Source organism: Callithrix jacchus, chromosome 15 (assembly GCF_049354715.1).
Source record: "Callithrix jacchus isolate 240 chromosome 15, calJac240_pri, whole genome shotgun sequence".
Taxonomy (NCBI): domain Eukaryota; kingdom Metazoa; phylum Chordata; class Mammalia; order Primates; family Cebidae; genus Callithrix; species Callithrix jacchus.
The window spans coordinates 12,464,919-12,485,733 of NC_133516.1; the positions used below are offsets into that span (position 1 = coordinate 12,464,919).

The 20,815-nt window shown below is 41.3% G+C and overlaps 1 protein-coding gene and 1 long non-coding RNA gene across 16 annotated transcripts in view; both read right to left on the minus strand.

Moving 5' to 3' along the window:
* Positions 1 to 20,815, minus strand: part of MCF2L2 (MCF.2 cell line derived transforming sequence-like 2) — a 264,853-nt gene that overhangs the window by 226,036 nt on the left and 18,002 nt on the right. The gene's annotated exons all lie outside the window — the stretch shown is intronic.
* LOC144579490 (uncharacterized) lies at positions 4,490 to 19,537 on the minus strand. Its single transcript, XR_013527165.1, has 2 exons — positions 10,141 to 19,537; positions 4,490 to 5,315 (listed from the first exon to the last, which is right to left on the minus strand). It is a non-coding gene; the product is annotated as an uncharacterized LOC144579490 (long non-coding RNA).

Consider the following 20,815-nt stretch of genomic DNA (forward strand, 5'->3'; position numbering starts at 1 on the left):
TATTTGGGAAGGCCCTCCTAGAGCCTTGGTTTCTGCTCTCAGCTTTGGTGTGGAGGTTAAAGGAGATCATGTATATGGAGATGTACACAGAGGGTGCTCAGCAAATGCTAGTTATATCCCTTGCTCTGAACAGACAGGCCTTTCCCAAATTTGCTTTCTGAAAGTCTTGTAAGGGGTGGACCAAGTGCCAGCTGAAGCCCTAAGACCACCTTCAATGAATTCTCTCATTGTTTTGGGTAAAAGGGATAAATCCAGACCAGAGCTGCTTCATCCCAATACCGCTTCCAGCGTGAACTTACTAAAAGTTCAAAGAACTCCTGCATCACTGTTAATTCAGTAGGTGCAACAGTGGCATGGTAGTCATATTTTATAGAAAAGGGGGCCTTCTCTGTTAGAAACACAAATTAAAGCACTTAACAGTGAAGTGGTAAGAAATGCTTAAAAGCACGCCAGCACTCCCCTCCGCTAAAAGTATGCGTGGGGTGGAAGTCGGGGGTGGATGAAACATGACTGACAAAACGTGGGTAATTGTTGAAGATGTTGATGGGTCCACAGGGGTTTCTTATGTAATTCTTTTGCTACAAGTCAAATTTTCTGTAACAAAATGTAAAATACAAGCAGACAACATAGAGAATTTCAGCAGAAACAGAAGTTATGTAATTAAAGAATTTTTCACAGTACAATCTCTGAGCAGTCTAGGAAAGTGGCATATTCAGAAATAGAGCTATTATTTTTTCACATCTGAGCATTTAAAAAATTTTTTTGCTTTTAGATACAGGATCTTGCTCTGTCCCCCAGACTAGAGTGTAGTGGCACAATCATAGCTCACTGCAGCCTTGAATTCCTGTGCTCAAGCAATCCTACTGCCTTGGGCTCCCAAACCACTAGAATTAGAGGCACAAGCCACCACCCCTGGCCAAGCAAGCATATTTAAGATATGATGGACCCAGAGAAAAACAAAAATCATAAGGGGTAATTTATTGTTCTTATACATCAATATTCGAGGTGTGCTTTAAATTAATCATCTTGAAGATGCGAGATCTGAAAGGGGAACAGAAATTAGCTAAGTCAACCCTCCTCAAATAACTACATGGAAATTCAGAGAGACCCTGAACTTGCCTGTGGTTACACAACAAATGAACTGTACAGCCCAGATCCCCTGGCTCTAGGAGAGCAAACCTCAGCCACACGTGATCATTCCCAGGCCCTTGGCCCGGAGTTGCAATGGCTCCTGCCACCCTGAAAGGCTGACTAGAATCATGGGAATCTGAGGTCTGCCCACCTCCCCCACCCCTGACAGAGACCTTTCTCACCAGCCTCCTGTGGCTATCAAATGAACAGGACTAAAATTCATGAGTTATTTTTCTAAGAATAACAATGAGCTGGCTTGCTTTTAGTGCAGGTTTTGCTGAGAGTGCTTGGCCTCCAGCCAAGAGGTGTCACGGTTATCCTTGAAGTCTTCCTAGCAAAGGAGCCACATGACCCAGCCTGGCCAGCTGCAACAGATCATGAGGCTTCCTCAGACTCATCCTCTGACTTGGCATGGAGATGACTGCAGATACACCCAGCCTTCAGTTGCCTGACACCTGTGGGCCTGTTGGAATAGGGCATGCTCAGTTCTGCCCCCAACAAGGCACACTTATGCCCTATACCAAAAGAGACGCAAAGACCACCCTGCAGCTGGCAGGCCCTGCCTCCCACTCCTGCAGAGGTTGGGTAGAGGAGGAAGCACAGGAGGTCCCTGGTCGCAAAGGAACACCTCTGCTGCAATAGGAAAGGGCCTGCTTCAGATTCAGACAGACTCGCATGCAAACGCCCTTTCTGCCACCTTCTAGATGGGTGATCAGGCAAGGACACTCTGAGTCTCAGTGTTCTTAGCAGTAAAAGGGTTTTTCCTTCTCCCAGGAACAGGTGAGCAGAACTGTGACCCACCAAGGCACTGGTGCATGTAACACATCTCCCCTGGCCTCACAGAGAGGTCTGTGGAGGCTTCCTGCTTGTTCTTTGCCATTTCTGGTGTGCATAGATTAGGGGGAAACTTGTCTCTTTGTTACCCACATAAGGCAAAGTAAAGTGATAATTCAACTTCAACACAATTTCTATCCTAAGCAAAGTTAGAAATACACTAGGGGAAAATGTGTCTCTTTTCTATCCTTGATAAGTACACAGAAGTGTGACTATATTTTACCCTGGGCCCACAGTTCCAGAAATACAGACGGAATCAAAGGCCACACACAGCCTACAGCCTCTTCGGCAAGGAAATAAGTCTGGCAAGTCCCATGGGAATTCCACAACAGGCAGCAAACAATATCCCTGTGCTGCCCGCTCCCCAGTCTGAGAGAGCAGGACCTGGGCTAATGATGGGCGCCAACCTCCGTACTACAGAGGGCAGGAAACAGGGCTGATGATGTCTCAACGCTGTCTGACTGCAGCAACTGGTAAGGGATAAAGGACAGTAAAACCCTTAGTCTCCCACTCTTGCTGTTCTGAGATTTCTGTCACACTGTGATTTTAAAGATTCAAGTATGATCTGAGGGGGAAAGAAAAGAACTAGCTAAATAAATACCTAGGTTAAATGGGGAAAGGGATGGTCTGGAGCAGAGGAGGACAGCAGTCTGAGTATGGCAGACCCTGTGACATCACTACTTTGCCCAGAGAACAAGGGGAAAGAAAGAACAGAAGGGTGTGCCAGTCGATCAAACTAGATCTCACCAACTGAATTTGCAACAACGTCTAACAAGCCACGAACCAGGATCTCCGCTCTCAGGCGCTGTGTAACAGGACTCTAACCGTTAATAACATGAATAGGATACCAGCTGTGAGCTGGACACTAACTTTGCATGTCACAGATTTAACTGGCTGCATTAGTTACACCATGAAAGAAAAGGAAAGTGCCCTAACACGCAAATGAACCTCCTCCAGCCCGCCCCACCCGCCCACCTCCACAACTAGACTAGACTTGACCACTGAGGAAACTCTGGACCAGGGGCTTGGAGGCACCAGTTGCTGGGCTGGTACAAGTCAGTATGTGGTAGGGTCAATTCCATATCACATATTGTATATGTGTGACCTCATTGAATCCTCAAAACAACTCTAAGGGTGATATTGAGCTAGCTCGCACCACTGCTGGTACAATAAGCCCGCCCATGAGGCATAATGCATTTCACTGCTGTGTTATTGGCCAGGTCAGAAATAAACATATTTCCTTCCTTTACTGGGTCCTGTGCTATAGCAATGTTTAACCTAACCTGCCCCATAATAATGACTTTTGTTGGCCGGTCGTGGTGGCTCACACCTGTAATCCCAGCACTTTGGGAGGCCAAGGCAGGTAGATCACAAGGTCAGGAGTTCAAGACCAGCCTGGCCAGGATGCTGAAACCACATCTCTACTGAAAATACAAAAATTAGCTGGGTGCGGTGGTGGGCACCTGTAATCTCAGCTACTTGGGAGGCTGAGGCAGGAGAATCGCTTGAACCCAGGAGGTAGAGGTTGCAGTGAGCCAAGATCGCACCACTGCACTCCAGCCTGGGCAACAGAGTGAGACTCCATTTTAAAATAAAATAAACAATGACTTTTGTCTTGTCCATAAATAATGAATTAAAAGCTTTTGAAAGCAGACAGAATAATTGTTTAGAAGGAATTTTAAAGATTTTTAAAATCAAAAACATTAGAAAATGTCCAACTTTCTAATCGTTAACTAATGAAACTTAAACAGCAATAGAATATCTCATTTCATCCATAAAATATTGAGATTCTAAAATGCAATGCTGGGGTTATATTGGAAAATTAGTCCTTCTGCATAACCTCAGGGAGTGAAGCAGGTGGCATCCTCTGAGAAAGTAGTTTCACAATCTTTTACCGGGTGACGACTGAGCACTTACAGGTTGATTCCATACCACAGACTTTATATATGTGACCTCATCCCATCCTCAAAACAACCCTAAGGCTGATATTGAACTAGATCTGAAGTAGCTTGTCCAGGAGCATGCTAAGCCAGAACTGGAACCCAGCACATTCTGACCTCCAAAGCCCACGTCTTAACGATTCTGGTCATTAAAGTCTCCATAATCTTTTTTCTCTTTACTTTCAAATTACTTGTTTAAAAATCTCACAGTCTCCATAATCCTTTACCCATTCATTCCATATCTGAAAATGTATCACAAGAACATAATAAAAACTTTATATGTAAAGTATAGATTGTAATTATTTTTATCAGAGTGAAAAAATGAAAGCAATCATTATACAAGTATAAAGACCACATCCGTCAAAAAAGATTTAAGGTATAATGTCAAGGACACAAAAATCCTACAAATGGTGAGATTATAGCCAGATTTTAAAAAAGAAAGAAGAAAGCAAGTGTGTGATATGTCTGTGTACATGCGTGTGGGCATATGAGGAAAGAATATATGAAACAGTTGTGCTAAAGTGATGGGATCATATGTGGTTACCCCCTTTAGTTTACGTACAAAGAAGTATGCACTGGTAGTCTTTATTTTTTATGCTATCAATACTTTATTGAAGTGTAATTTAATGCAATACAATGCACAGAGCCTTAAGTGTACAGTTTGAGGAATTTTGACAAATATATACACAGATGTAACCATCAAAAAGATCAAGAAATGGAACATTCGGCTGGGTGTGGTGGCTCACACCTGTAATCCCACCACTTTGGCAGGCTGAGTCAGGAGGATCGCCTGAGGTCAGGAGTTTCAGACTACCCTGGCCAACATGGTGAAACCCCATCTCTACTAAAAATATAAAAACTAGGTGGGTGTGGTGGCGGGTACTTGTAATCCCAGCTACTCAGCAGGCTGAGGCAGGAGAATCACTTGAACCCAGGAGGCAGAGGTTGCAGTGAGCTGAGATCATGCCACTGCACTCCGGCCTGGGCAAAAGAGCAAGACTCCTTTCTCCAAAAAAAAAAAAACAAAAACAAAAACAAAAAACAAAACAGAAATGGAATATTCCCCTCCCACCCCCTCCAGAGAGTTCCTGTGACCCCTGCCTGCCCAGGCCCTCACTCTGGAGGGCTCGATATCTCACACCCTCCCCCCATGAACATATGTATTAAAGAACGCTTGGCTGCCTCAGGCTCTCATGGTCCAGTGCTCAGTGCTGGCAGGTGCATACGGCCCTGAACATCTCATCTCTTAACGCTGCTCAGGCCAGGGAAACACTCCACAGCTCTTGGTCTATGTCCTCAAAAGAAAATCGACCACATCCAAATGCTATGGTGCTTTGTGGGTTGTGCCACTGCTGACATCAGGGACACACACTGCTTCAGAGTGCAGGGAGGATTTGAACTGAGGAAGTGCTTAGGTAAGAGAAAAAAACAAATGAATTAACTTGAGAAATCCTTCCTCTAGCATAGCATGATACTGTAGATTGTTTAGTAATGACATATCCAGTCCAGTAGAACCAAGCATCAATGCTCTTACTTTTCTTTTTGTAATTCATCATGCATATATAAGAAGTTTGAACTTGTTAAACTCGATTACATTTTACTTAGATCATATTTACTTTGTATCACTGCTCTCAACAGTTCGAAGTGAAAATCTCAGTTATAGCAACACTGATTTTGCTGACATGCAGGCAAGAAAAAATATATTTTATGAAATAAGTAATAACTTATGAACTATGTATGTATTAATGATTCATTCACGTGTCACTGGCCCATCAACAGTGACTCCTATTGGCTGGAAACAATGTATGGACAAAATAATAATTATTGTGTATTCAGTATACATACAATAATATGTCATAGTATGATGAGTTGAGGAGGAGATTAGACAGAAGCAGAGGAAGACAGAAACATGGAGGAAACCATGAGAAGTTGGAGACAGGAAGCCCAGAAGCCAGAAGAGTCAAGAGATGGAATCATCCCTAGAACCTGTAGAGTGGCCCTGCCAGCACCTTCATTGTGGACTTGGGGCCTGTAGGACTGTGAGAAAAATTTTCTCTTGTAAGCCATCGAGTTTTGTGGTCAGCTGTTACAGGAAACTAATATAATAGGCATAGACTGAAAACAGATAATCATAGAAGAAATAGAGACAATAAATTTATATTGAAACTTGTTTAATCTCATGTCTTGCTGCTATAACAAAATACCTCCAGCTGGGTAATTTATAAATGCATAATTTTATTTCTCACAGTTCTGGAGACTGGGAAGTCTAAGGCCAAGGCCCTAGCAGATTCAGTGTCTGGCAAGGTCTTCTCTGCTTCCAAGATAGCGTGTTCTTGCTGCATCCTCACATGGTGGAAGGGCAAAAGGGATGAATGCCGAGTCCTCATGTGGCAGGAGGGATGGAAGAGGGAGGCAGCTATCTGAAACTTCTTTTATAAGGGCACTAATTCCATTCACAAAGGTGGATTCCCCATGACCACCTCCCAGAGGCCCCACCTTCTAATATCATCACCTTGGGGGTGAGGTTTCAACATATGAATTTTGGAGGGACACATACATTCAAACCATGAATAAAGAAATGTAAATTAGACCGGGCACGGTGTCTCACACCTGTAATCCCAGCACTTCAGGAGGCCAAGGCGGGCAAATCATGAGGTCAGGAGTTCAAGGCCAGTCTGGCCAATATGGTGAAACCTCATCTGTAATAAAAATACAAAAATTAGCTGGGCATGGTGGTGACCACCTGTAGTCCCAGCTATTCGGGAGGCTAAGGCAGGAGACTCACTTGAACCTGGGAGGTGGAGGTTGCAGTGAGCCGAGATCTTGCCACTGTACTCCAGCCCGAGCGACAAAGCAAGACTCCACCTCAAAAAAAAAAAAAGAAAGAAAAAGAAAGAAATGTAAATTAAAACAAAATGAGATCTTTCCTGCCTGATGGATTAGTGATTATCTTAACAATGAATAAGATTGCACTGGTAAGAGTGTAGGCAGATTTTCTATGTATGAAAGTATAAATAGGTACACTATTTCTGTTGATTAATTTGAAAATATCTGTCAAAATATTAAATATGCAGCATTTTAGCCAAGACCTTCCACATCTAGGGATTTAACCTAAGGTAATATTAACAGAAGTACAAACTAAAGGAGTTCGAAGATGTTTATTATAGTTTGTGCTTTTGTTGCAAATGACCATTAATAGAGGATTGGTTAAATAAATGATAAAGGCACATAACAGAATACTATGGAGGCATTAAATAAAATCAGATGTATCTATGTTACTGACAGGAAAGGAAGTTGAAAACATACTAAGTGTTTAAAAAAGAAAGTCAGATACAGAATAGAATGTTGTTTACATTTATGTATATGTATGTATAGAGGTACTGCTTCAGGTGAATTGCGATGGGGAATTGAAGCAGAGATGGCTAGCTGCCCATCAAAATGTCACAGTTCCTCTTTCATGCATTGGCCTTACCACTGAGAGGAGTTGCCTAGCCAGGGACTCTCAATCTCCCACTCACCCCCTTCCCTTCAGTTATGGTCAAGTGATTGTGAATGCCAACAGGAGGTAAGCAAAAATGTGCTCTTACTTTTAAGCTGGGTTATTTAAAAACAAGTTTGCTGGCCGGGTGCAGTGGCTCATGCCTGTAATCCCAGCACTTTTGGAGGCCGAGGCAGGTGGATCATGAGGTCAGGAGATCAAGACCATCCTGGCCAACATGGTGAAACCCCGTCTCTACTAAAAATACAAAAAATTAGCTGGGCGTGGTGGTGTGTGCCTATAGTCCCAGCTACTTGGGAGGCGGAGGCAGGAGAATTGCTTGAACCCGGAAGGTGGAGGTTGCAGTGAACTGAGATCAAGTCATTGCACTCCAGCCTGGTGACAGAGCAAGACCTTACCTCAAAAAAAAAAAAAAAAAAAAAGTGTGCTTTTGCCACTCTCTCTTCTCTCTTCCAGGCTACAGGTGACAACTCCAAGTATAGCAAATGGCAGACACACAAGGTAGAGGCAGCCAGGGTCCCTAAAACGCTGAGAGAAAACAGCTTTCTGACCAAGGACAGTGTTTGGAATTTATTAATCCATTGAAATTTGGGTGTTTGTTATAGCATCTGGCGCTACTCTAATTTAGAGGCATTCATTTTATAATATTATGTATGTTCTTTTTCTTTAAAAAGAGAAAAAAGAGGGGGGTACAGTCAGTGGAAAAGCAAACCTCCAACTGCCAACTCTCCTTGACCCCCCAACAATGACATAAAATATTTGTCTTGATGAACACGTATTCCAGTCAGCGTGTCATCTGGAGTTTCATTCCCCTAATCCCAAGGAATCAATGTTACTTTAGTCTGAAAAGTCAACTGACAGTATCTTATGAACGTTAACACTGCAGTAATGTCAGAAAGGTCTTTCAGATACTCACAAACCTTACATTAACATACTCAACCTTTCATTGTTGTCTTGAGTCACAGAATAAAAGGACTGACAGCTAAAGCATATAGGTGAACATTTCATAATCTGCTTTAGTAAGGAAAAAAGAAGGCAACAATAGCATATATAATGCTGTAAGCTCAGGATTTGGAAATTCTTATTCTTCTTTCAAATTTATTCCTCTCCTCACTATTAACAGAGTTGTAAAGCTCTTGCAATAATTTAATTTTTTTTTTTGAAGCAGAGTTTTGCTCTTGTTGCCCAGACTGGAGTGAAATGGCGCAATCTTGGCTCACCGCAACCTCCACCTCCTAGGTTCAAGCAGTTCTCCTGCCTCAGCCCACCGAGTAGCTGGGACTACAGGTGCATGCCACCACGCCCAGCTAATTTTTGTATTTTTAGTAGAGATGGGGTTTCACCATGTTGACTGGGATGGTCTCTACCTCCTGACCTCATGATCCACCTGCCTCGGCCTCCCAAAGTGCTGGGATTATAGGTGTGAGCCACCGCACCCGGCCAATAATTTAATTTTAATAAAATTAGTGCAATCATATACACTTCAAGCCTTGTAAAAATTTGTGTGCATGCACTGATGAGCACACGTTTAAATGTGGAAAGCAAAATCTATTTCATAAGTTGTCCTTCTCTAAGTAGAAAACATATAATAGCCCTTGCCTTTGAGAATATAATTTATGCATTCCATACTATTTAAGTATATGGTATAAAACTATGAATCATGTCTCAATCAGAAAGTATACTTCAACAATAATTATTTTTAAAGCACACTTCATTTAATAACTCCCCACTCTTGAAGAAACAACTTCCAAGTATAAATAAAGAGTAATGAGAGAGTCTAAGACATTTGCTTTAATCACCTATTCTAGCCTGTGATCCAAGGGGAATAAATGTATTAAAACATTTTCAAGGCAAAAAAAAAAAAAAAAAAAAAAAAAGGTGGGAGCATACCAATAAGTGCATTTCTAAAAGAAGCAGTCTTAGAAGCACGTGACTGCTTGAGCTGTGAGAACGTTTGTCCTGCTGGCTTCCAAGTACGTGGAAAGCACACTTAGAAATGTTTCTTCTTACCAGCCCACTGGAGGAAAGGGCTTTTCTTTTTCTGAGACCATCAGTTTGTTATCAGTTCATGCATCTAACATGAAGCCTTTCAGACTTAATACTTCTCTTCAGGAATATGAATTTCATAAACTGGATTCTTATTTTCATTTTCATAGAATAAATATAAAAATAATGAAATGATAAAGGTTCAGATACTGAACTGCTCCTGAAGATCAGGCATGATGACACTCTGATTCTCAAATGAAGGATAGTCTTTGCCTGTCATGGTGTAACCAAGATCCTACTTATTACCACTTGTACAAAAGCAAGGTATGTCGGTTATTAAAAAAAAAAAAATAGAAAATACAGCCAAACAAAGTAAAACTTATTCCTTTACCCAAAATTAACCCATTACCTCATTGGTACACAATATTCAGTGCACATATATGTATGAACAGACATATGTAGGCTTTCAAAACAAGCTCATACTTACACATTCCATATTACAACCTAATTTTTTCAGAAAGTTACCTTTTTATTATGAATCTATTAACATATCAAGAAATGACCATGTACAATAGCTAATTAATGCATTTTTTTAAAGTCATTTAAAAAATTATTCACAAAAATCTTGAGACAGTACAGCAAAGTAAGATTTTTTTAAATGTAAAATTTCTTAGTTTTAAATCATTATGCTAAGAATGAGGAGAAATAAAACACATACATAAAACCCATGCATTACTGCTTCTACACTACCTTTTTTTGCCATATATTCTAGCCTGAGGCAACTTCCCACTAAGTGGTGATAGGCCCTCATCTCTGCCTCTGTTATCCGCACCAAGCTGTAAGGTGAGAATCTAGGGTCTTGCTGCTCACACTTCGTGCACCAGACCACCACTGAATTCCAGGAAACGGCACCACCTCGTTCGCTCTCCATCTCTCTCTAGGTACTGCACCCACACATAAACGTTCAATCCTTTCTCCCTGTTAATCTCCCTGAAGTTCACTCAAGGTCATTTCCTGGCCGAGAGCTGATCCTTTTGATTGGCGAGTGCTCACAGGATTACAGTCCCAGCAGATTATCAGATGCACTCATTCAGAAACAAAAGGAAAACTGGGGGATGACAGAGAGGGACATCCCAGCCTCAATGAGAATCAGAATTTGTTTTTTATAAGTATTACATTATCACATCATGAGGAGGCACAAATCAGGCCACTGGATATTTAAAATAAAATGATAGGGATAAATTTTTAAAGGATGATCCTAAAAAACCTTAGTCCCAGCCACAATTCCACCCTCCTTCTCTTCGAACCTCTCTAGGCTGCCACTGATAAAATCCATAAAATCCAGGGGCTTAACGCTCCAGCCAGTAGGATTCACTATCTGAGCAGCCAACTCAGGTTGATGGAGGAAATGGTAAAGGCTCAGATCCTGAGACGGGACGTAGATTGTCTCCTAACTATACCTGAAAATCAAGTGCAAGTACAATCGGATTCTCAAACCAAGGATATTCTTTGCTTGTCATGATGTGACCGAGATCCTACTTACTATCACTTGGGGAAAAGTGGGTTCACCTTTCAAATTGTGCCATGCAGAGAGGATGACCTATGCAGGGAGAGGCTGCTTTTTCCTAATGCATTTTATTATGGTTCTTCATGCTTAATGGTATTTATTAATGATGGGCTTCCATATTTAAAGAAAGAACACAATGTGAAATAGCCAATAAGCAAATAATAAATGTTTTTATGTAAACTTCTCATCTTTCTTTGTATCATTCAAGCTAAAATTTTAAAGTAAGCCTTGTAATTGGCCAAAGAGAAACTGGAAAGACTTTTTTTTTAATTTAAAAGGTGTTTCACTTTATTGGGGGGGATAAAAATATACAAATATTAAACTATACAGTTCAATGAGCTTTGACAAAACAATACATCCACGTAACCCATACCTCTTTCAAGATGTAGACCATCTCTATAACCCTGTAAGATACCTTCAAGTCCCTTCTCAGGCAACCGCCACTGTGACTTTCTTCGATAGAGACTAGTATTGCCTGTTCAAAAACTTCATACGGTTTAATCAAACAATATTGATTCTTTCAGGTCTAGCTTCTTTCTACGAGGATCATGCATTTGAGATTCATCCACAGTGGTATCAGTAGTTCATTCATTTTCTTTTATGTATTTATTTTTTTGAGATGAAGTCTGGCTCTGTCACCCAGAATGGAGTGCAGTGGCATGAGCTCCACTCACTGCAACCTCTGCCTCCTGGGTTCAAGTGATTCTTGTGCCTCAGCCTCCTGAGTACCTGAGATTACAGGTGCGCACCACCACGCCCGGCTAATTTTTGTATTTTTAATAGAGACGGGGTTTCACCATGTTGGCCAGGCTGGTCTCAAACTCCTGACCTCAAGTGATCTGCTTGCCTTGGCCTCCCAACGTGCTGGGATTACAGGTGTGAGCCACGGCACCCGGCTATCCATTCATTTTCACTGCTGAGTTACATGTCATCATATGAACAGCTACCACTTGTTCATTCTCCTGCTCATGGACGTTCATGTTTTTTCTCAATTTGGGCTGTTATAAATGAAGTTACTATAAACCTTCATGTAAAGGCCTGTGTGTAGACATGTTTATGTGTCTCTCAGACAAACATCTAGATGTGGTATTGATGAACCAAAGGGTAGGTATATTTCTTAACTTACAAGAAAGTGTCAAATCTTTTCCCAAAGCAGTTATACTAGAAAGCACTTTAAGATTAGAGATGACTCTGTTGAGTAATTAGAGCTAGTTCTTTGTTGTGATTAAAATTACAGTAAGCTTGTGGGGATGAGGGGGATTGATGAAATGATTATCAAGTTTAATTGAAAGAATACACAAGGCTGGCCATGGTGGCTCATGCCTGTAATTCCAGAACTTGGGAGGCTGAGGCAGGCGGATCACCTGAGGTCAGGAGATGGAGACCAACATGGCCAACATGGTGAAACCCCATCTCTACTAAAAATACAAAATTAGCTGGGCGTGTCGGCGTGTGTCTGTAATTCCAGCTAACTGGGAGGCTGACGCAGGAGAACTGCTTGAACCCAGGAGGAGGAGTTTGCAGTGAGTCGAGATTGCGACACTGCACTCCAGCCTGGTGACAGAGCTACACTCCATCTCATAAAAAAAAAAAGTATGTGTCTGTGTGTGTATCTGTGTATGTGTGTGTGTGTATGTGCGTGTGTGTCTGTGTGTGTGTGTGACCAGAAGGGTTAAGAAAATGGTTTTCTGGCCAGGCACAGTGGCTCCCACCTGTAATCTTAGCACATTGAGAGGCTGAGGCAGGAGATCACTTTAGCCCAGGAGTTTCAGGCAAGCCTGGGCAACATGTCTCAAAAAAAAAAAAAAAAAAAAAAGTTTTTTAAAAAACAATTGCTAGAAAAAGGGGATTTCTCCTGGAAGATATTTTAAAATTATGTTATCAGTAATAAAATAAAAAGAATGAAACAAGACCCAGAAACAGATTATAAATTCAAAAATAACAACATGTAAAGAATGAGGCACTGCCCATCAGTGAAGAAATGCTTAATAAATGCTACTGAGGAAACTGAGTCTCACCTCATATCATAGACAAAAATATATATCAGAAATTTAAAAGCTGTGTGGAAAAAAACACTAAAAGATACTAAAAAAAACCCTGATGATTATTTACTTATTCTTTACTTGAAGAAGAATATAAAAGCAAAAGAAGAGGCCAGGTGTGGTGGCACATCCCTGTAATCCCAGCTACTCAGGAGGCTGAGGCAGGAGAATTGCTTGAATCTGGGAAGCGGACGTTGCAGTGAGCTGAGATGGCACCACTGCACTGCAGCCTGGGTGACAGTGAGACTCTTTCTCAAAATAAAAATAAAATAAAATAAAAGCAATAGAAGAAACTATAACCAGCAAAGGGGACTGGACGCTCACTGCTTGTGGAAAGAAGTAAAAAATAATAACGAGTTGTGATAAGAGAGACAGAGATTGTATTATCCGGGCTAGCAGGGGACGAGCAGAAAGCAATTCCACTTTTCAATTCGTGGAGGGAACGCAGGGGTTTTTCAACAAAGAGCTTGGAAAGCAGAAGAGGCAAGTGGGGCTGCAAGGTGCCAGGTGGTGCGACTTGCTCCAGAGACCCTCTTGAATTATTGTCCCATTTGGTAATGGTGCTGGTGCCTTTGTGGATCCTGCCCGGTTGTAAATTAGTGAGTCTTCAGCCAGGTGTGGGTTCCATCCTCGAAGGAATCTTTTTTTGAAGACAGAATTCCAGAGATGCCTGGTCCCTATCAGGATCTGACTCCTGAAGCTTCTAAGGAAATATATGACCAGATAAGACAGCATGGTCTGTGCTTAATAAGCACTTAAGTAAATACATGTTCCTAAGGCGTGGGAGTGCAGTATAGGAAAGCAAAGGGAGTGGAGGTTCACAGTATGTTCCGCCGCTGTCTTTTAAGATGAGAGGTAAACACACATGCAGTTTGTCTCAAAGTTAAATCTTAAAACCGACAAGGGAAAGAGGAAAAGGGAAAGAAGAAAAAAAGTTTGAAAAGTGGTTTGAGGCCCAGCTAAGCAGATGGTTACAAAATAAAACATCTATAGATGTGACTACACAAAGTGATCACAAAATAAAACATCTATAGATTTGACTACATAAAATTTTAAATCTTTGTATGTTAAAAGACATCAAAAACAAAATTATAAACAGCAAACTGGAAAATGAAAAAATACCTTCTATAAATTTAACAAAGGTTTAACAGCTTTAACATTTAACCTGTAATCCCAGCACTTTGAGAGGCCGAGGTGGGCAGATTGCCTGAGGACAGGAGATCAAGACCAGCTTGGACAACATGGTAAAACCCCATCTTTACTAAAATACAAAAAATTAGTCAGGCGTGATGGCACGCGACTGTAGTCCCAGCTACTCATGAGGCTGGGGCAGGGGAATTGCTTGAACCTGGGAGGCAGAGGCTGCAATGAGCCGAGATTGTGCCACTGCACTCCAGCCTGGTGACAAAGCAAGACTCCATCTCAAAAAAAAAAAAAAAAAAAAAAAAAAATTTTTTTAATGTATGCACAAATACATTGGTCCCAAGCCAAATATTAACAAGCCACAGAGCAAAAAGTAAAACAGCAAATAAAAATATTAAAATCATTAACGTTCACTTGTAATTTTTAAAATTCAATTAAATGAATATGATAACACATTTATCTATCAAACAAGCAAAAATTCAAATAAGAAACAATAAAAATATGCATCAGCAGAGGGCTAACATTACAGGTATTGCATCATTCCCTTAACATGCATTGTTTCACAACAGCTCTGCAAGTTCTGCCATTAGCTCACGTGGCGTACAGAATCACAAATGCCGATGAAGAGACAAGTGAAAACAAGCACCCTCACATCCTGCTGATGGGACTAAGTTTCCCAGAAGGCAGTCTCACCAACACATATTTGAAAACTTAACACTAATACACTCTAACCCAATAATATTTTCTAGAACTCTACTTGTGAAAGAAACAATCTGAAATGTGTGCAAAAGTTTCTGAATAAAGATGCTCCTTGCATCTTAAAAACAACATTGAGAAACTGGGAATAACCTACATGAACAACACAAATTATGGTACAATCATGTAGCAAAAAATTATAAAGCCCTTAATATATTATCTATGGAGATGTCTTAATAGAATTTAGAATATAATTGAATGTACAGTATTGTTTTCAAAAGCAGAATATAATCTATATATAATTCTATCTGTTAGGTGTATGATACAAATAAAGAAAGCCAGATCACAGCATTTTAACTATGTAAAAATGCCAAAGGAACAAAAAGCTAGGAAGAAATAGCTCAAAAGGTAACAGTGATTATTATTAGAAGATAGGATTATAGACTTTCTTTCTTGTACTTTTCTGTATTTTCCAAATATTGAACAATGAGAATGTGTTTTTTTTTCTGTATTGTTTTTGTTTGCTAATCCTTCTTAAATTTGTTTTTTTAACCGATATTAAAAGTCTCTCTTTTGAGTATATAGTTCTGAGTTTTGACAAATGTATGGAGTTGTTTAAGCATCAACACAATCAGGATACGAGACAGTTGACTGCCCCTGCATAGTCGAACCACCCACCCCCCACTTTAGCCCCAGCAATGCATTCCTATAGTTTTACCTTTTCCCAATATCATAAAAAGATTAGTATGTACCTTTCGAATCTGACATTTTTATCTTAGCGTAATACATTTCAGATTTATTCACATTATCATCTGTATCAATAATTCATTTTTTACTATTGAATATTCCACTGGACAGAGGGACCACAGTTTATCAATTCCTCAGGTAATGGACAGCTGAGTTGCTTATGGTTTTATTTGGTTTTGTTTTTTTAGATAGGGTCTCGCTCTGTCACCCAGGCTGGAATGCAGTGACGCAATCTCGGCTCACTGCAACCTCCACTGGGTTCAAGCAATCCTCCTGCCTCAGCCTCCCAATTAGCTGGAACTATAGGTGAGCGTGACCATTCCCAGCTAATTTTTGTATTTTTAGTAGCGACAGAGTTTCACCATGCTGGCCAGGCTATCTAGAACTCCTAACCTCAAGTGATCAGCCCGCCTCACCTCAGCTTCCTAAAATGCTGAGATTACAGGCATTAGCTACCACACCTGGCCCTGCTTCTAATTTTTAGTGATTAAGAATAAAACTGCTATAAATATTCATGAACAGATTTTTGAGTGACTGTGAGTTTTCATTTTCTTGGGTTGGGATTACTGAGTCATATATTAAGTGTATGTTTAACTTTATAAGAAACTGCCAATTGTTTTCCAATGTGGCTGTACCATTTTACATTCCCGCCAACAGTGCATGTAAGACATCCAGTCCCTTGTTTTCTTCACAATGACTTAGTATTGTCATTTTTTTAGTCACTCTAATAAGTAAGCAGCTTCACTGATGACTATTAACCATATTTTCATATGTTTTTTTTGCCATCTGTATATATTACATCTTCCTTAATAAAGTATCCATTCAAATCTTTTGCCCATTTTAAATTGGGTCATTTGAGTTTTTTTATTATTGAGTTTGAGAGTTATTTATACATTCTGGATCAAGTTCTTTGTCAGATATGCTCTTCACATATCTTTTTTTTTTTTTTTGAGATGGAGTTTCACTCTGGTCATCCAGGCTGGAGTACCACGGTGCAATCTCAGCTCACTGCAAACTCCACCTCGTGGGTTCAAGAGATTCCCCTGTCTCAGCCTCCTGAGTAGCTGGGATTACAGGCACCTGCCATCATGCCCAGCTAATTTTTGTATTTTTAGTACAGACTGGGTTTCACCACGTTGGCCAGGCTGGTCTTGAACTCCCCACCTCAGGTGATCCACCCACCTGGGCCTGCCAAAGTGTTGGGATTACAGGCGTGAGCCATCATGTCTAGCGTAGTCACAAATCTTTTTTTCCCAGTTGGTGGGTTGTCTTTTCATTCTCTTAACAGTATCTTTTTCAGAGAAAAAAAAGTCAGTGTTACCAAAATCTAACTTAATTTTTTTTTAATGAATCAGACTTTTGGTCTTTGTGACCAACTAAGGTCACAAAGATTTTCTCCTATGTTTTCTAATGAATTTCTAATTAGGTATTACATTTAGATCCATGATTAACTTTGAGTTAATTTTTCTATACGGAGTGAGGTAAGGGTTCAATTGTTTTGCACACAGAAGTCCAATTGTCCCAGCACCATTTGTTGAAATTGCCATTATATCATACTCCATTGAACTGCCTTTATACCTTGGACAAAAATCATTTGGCCATATTTGCATGGGACTATTCTGGATTATCTACTCTGCTTCATTGATCTACGTGTCTATCCTCTTGCCAATACCACACTGTCTTGATTACTTTGCTTTAAAGTAAGTTTTAAAACTAGGTAATGAGAATCCTCCAAATTTGTTCTTAAAAAAAATTGTTATTATAGTTCTTTTTGCCTACTATAGTATCTCTTTTAGCTGATCCTCGGTATCTACAAAAACACATGATAGGCTTTTGATTGAAGTTGTGTTTAATTTATACATCAATTTGAGATGAATTGACATCTTAATATTGAGTCTTCCAAACCTTAAATACAGATGATATGGTGGTTTTATAAACAGAGTTTTTAAAGCCCTTATGAAATATCACATAATGCTCATTCTCCTCCCTCTTTCTTCTGTTTCTTTTTTAGGTTCTACTACAAAGCCACAGAAAATGACCAGGAAACATGATCTTTCTCTTTAAAATCTGGGTCAGTTTTCCCCAACGCACTGGGGGAGAAAATGCTCACCTCACACAGGAGGTTTGTGTAGTGAAATTTGCCTTCTCATTTCTGCACACGTCAAGGTCTAAAATCCCATTTCACAGCCTGCAGGCTCGTTCCTCCTTTCCAAGCAAGGCTACTTTGGGTTGCCAGAGGGATAAATATCGCAATAGAAATAAAATGGAATGAAGAATAGAAGGATGAGGATGCAAGCGTTCATAAGGCCTGTTATTCTAGTCTAGGCTCTGCACCAAACCTTCTTCACAGTGGGGGAGAAGAAACAGGAATGAGAAAGGTGCTATGGGGGCATGGGAGGTAAATTGATGAGGGTGACGGCCTGTGAAACCTGGAGGTCCTAGGGTGGCCAGAGGACACTTTCAACACAAAGATGCCTCCAGCTCCATTTCAGAATGTCTGTGTTGCTAGATGGTAAACATTTGCTCTCCCATCTTTGGAAAATTACCTTTTGCACCCCTGATCTTCTGTGTGCATGATTTTTAAGATACTGGGAGAAAGAGATGGATTTCACAACTAAACCAGCCAAATGCAAAAGAAAGGCAGTCACTGTGAAAACTGGAGGCCAGAGTAGAGAGGCCAGGAGACCACAAGATCAGCCCAAAGTAATCAATTAAAGCAAAGTAATCAAGAGAGGCCAGGAGACCACAAAATCAGCCCAATGATGAAAGAGAACCCTGGGAGGCTTGGGACTCCATGAGTGACCTGGGAATGATGGCTGACTTTCCCTAAATACTGTCTTATGTTTGCTTAACGTCTATCTCCCCATTAGGCTGCAGGCTCCAGAAAGAGGTTCATTCATTCCTCCAGGCCCCCATTACACCCGAGGAGCTGTATAGTATGCTGCAGCTGCAGCAGTGGAGGTGGTGCCAGGTTCAGGCCCTCAGGGGCCTATGGCTGTGGGCAGGGGTTATGCCCACTCCTTCATACCCCATCCTCAGACCTGGCCCAGTGCCCAGCTCCTGCAGGCCTTTAGGAAATGTGGTTAGTCTTAAATTGGGGATTAATAAGGAGAAACAGGCAGACCTCTTTCCCCCACCCCGCCCCCGCCACCGCCACCGCCACCGCCACCTCCGCAGCAATTTAATTAATTCTAGCTTCCCAGGGTACAGAAAGAGAAAGCTAAAATGAATGTGAACTAATCTAACAATAGGTAGAAAAAACAGACACATAAACCAAAACCTGAGAGGCAACTCTTTTCTTTTTTTTTTTTGAGATGAAGTTTCGCTCCTGTTGCCCAGGCTGGAATGCAATGGTGCGATCTCAGCTTGCTGCAACGTCAGCCTCCCAGGTTCAAGCAATTCTCCTGCCTCAACCTCCCATATAGCTGGGATTAGAGTTGTATGCCACCATGCCCAGCTAATTTTGTATTTTTAGTAGAGAGATAGTTTCTCCATATTGGTCAGGCTGGTCTTGAACTCCTGACCTCAGGTGATCCACCTGTCTCAGCCTCCCAAAGTGCTGGGATTACAGGGGTGAGCCACCGCGCCCAGCCCAGAGGCAACTCTTCTAGGCCCCTGTGCTCAAACATTTTGAACATCTGTAGTTTGTCTACCTGCATATACTTTGCACTTACAACCTCCTCACAGTAAAGTCCTCTAAATACAGGGAGTCTTCTATACTAAACAAAAGCACATAGTGGTGCTGCCACCTTGCCATGATAATGGGAGGTTATAATGTTATTAGATTATTAGACTTCTTTTTTTAAGAGATGGGGTCTCGATATGTTGCCCAGGCTGAAGTGCAGTGGCTATTCACAGACGTGGTCCCACTACTGATGAGCAAGGGAGTTTTCACCTGCTCCGTTTCCGACCTGGGCCGGTTCACCCCTCCTTAGGCAACCTGGTGGTCCCCTGCTCCCGGGAGGTCACCATATTGATGCCTAACTTAGTGCGGACACCCAATTGGCACAGCGCACTGCAGCCCAGAACTCCTGGGCTCAAGCGATCCTCCAGCCTCAGCCTCCCGAGTAGCTGGGACTACAGGCACGTGCCACCGTGCCCGGCTATCAGACTTTTTAAGACTCTGGTGCTTACAAAGGAAGTGCAATTAGACAACACTCCTAAACATTTCTATTTCTTCCTTAACAGGTGTCTTCTTATCTAAGAGTTATGCATTTATTACTTCTGCATGTTTAAAGACTACAAAGTAAATCCTCTAGCTTTAGCTAACATTTTCTTTGGAAGAAAGTGACTATTAATTAAGTCAACATTTCAAGTGGCTCATAAAGCCCTTAGATTCAAATGAAAAGGAATTAATTAAATTATTTATTTATTTTATGGAGTCTTGCTCTGTTGCCCAGGCTGGAGTACAGTGGCGCAATCTTGGCTCACTGCAACCTCCACCTCCTGGGTTCAAGCGATTCTCAGTCTCAGCCTCCCGAGTAGCTGGGATTACAGGTCTGCAACACAACACCTGGCTAATTTTTGTATTTTTAGTAGACAGGGTTTTACCATGGTGGCCAGGCTGGTCTCGAGCTCTTGACCATAGGTGATCCACCCGCCTCGACTTCCCTAACTGCTAGGGGTTACAAGTGTGAGTCACCACACCTGGCCAATAACATCATTTTAAATATATTTCCATGTCCTCTAGCCTCGCCAATCTCTCTCCCACCAGAAAAGATCTATGGGAGGAAGGAAAAAAAGTGAGACACCACAGATCTGCCTTCAAGCTTGAGGTCATTCTTTCTTTCAAGGCAAAGCCCACTGTTGAGCTTTGTTGTCTAGGGAAGGGTTATGGGCCATGGAGGCCTAAGCAGAGAATACAATAAATTGAACAACTAGTGCAGAAAGACCAATGCAATTTCTAAAAGCGGCTGTTCCCCTTATTCCACCAATTAAATTGCTTTCCCCTCTCCATCTACCTAAATCTTTTCCTTCCTTCAAGATCAGCTTGAGTCACATCTCATATGAAGCTTTTTCAAATCACTGAAGCTCACAGTAACTTCAGCCTCCAAACTCTCGCAGTACTATCCATATTGGCAAGTGATCAAGCATCAACTTGTGACGTTTTGCGGTCTTTCTTAACAACTATCAGATTGGGCCTCCAGTCCAGTGGCCTACAAGCATCCTCTCCGAACCCTTCAGATCCTTTGTCATCTGGGTAAAGCAGGGACTCATGGGTGACTCAGCT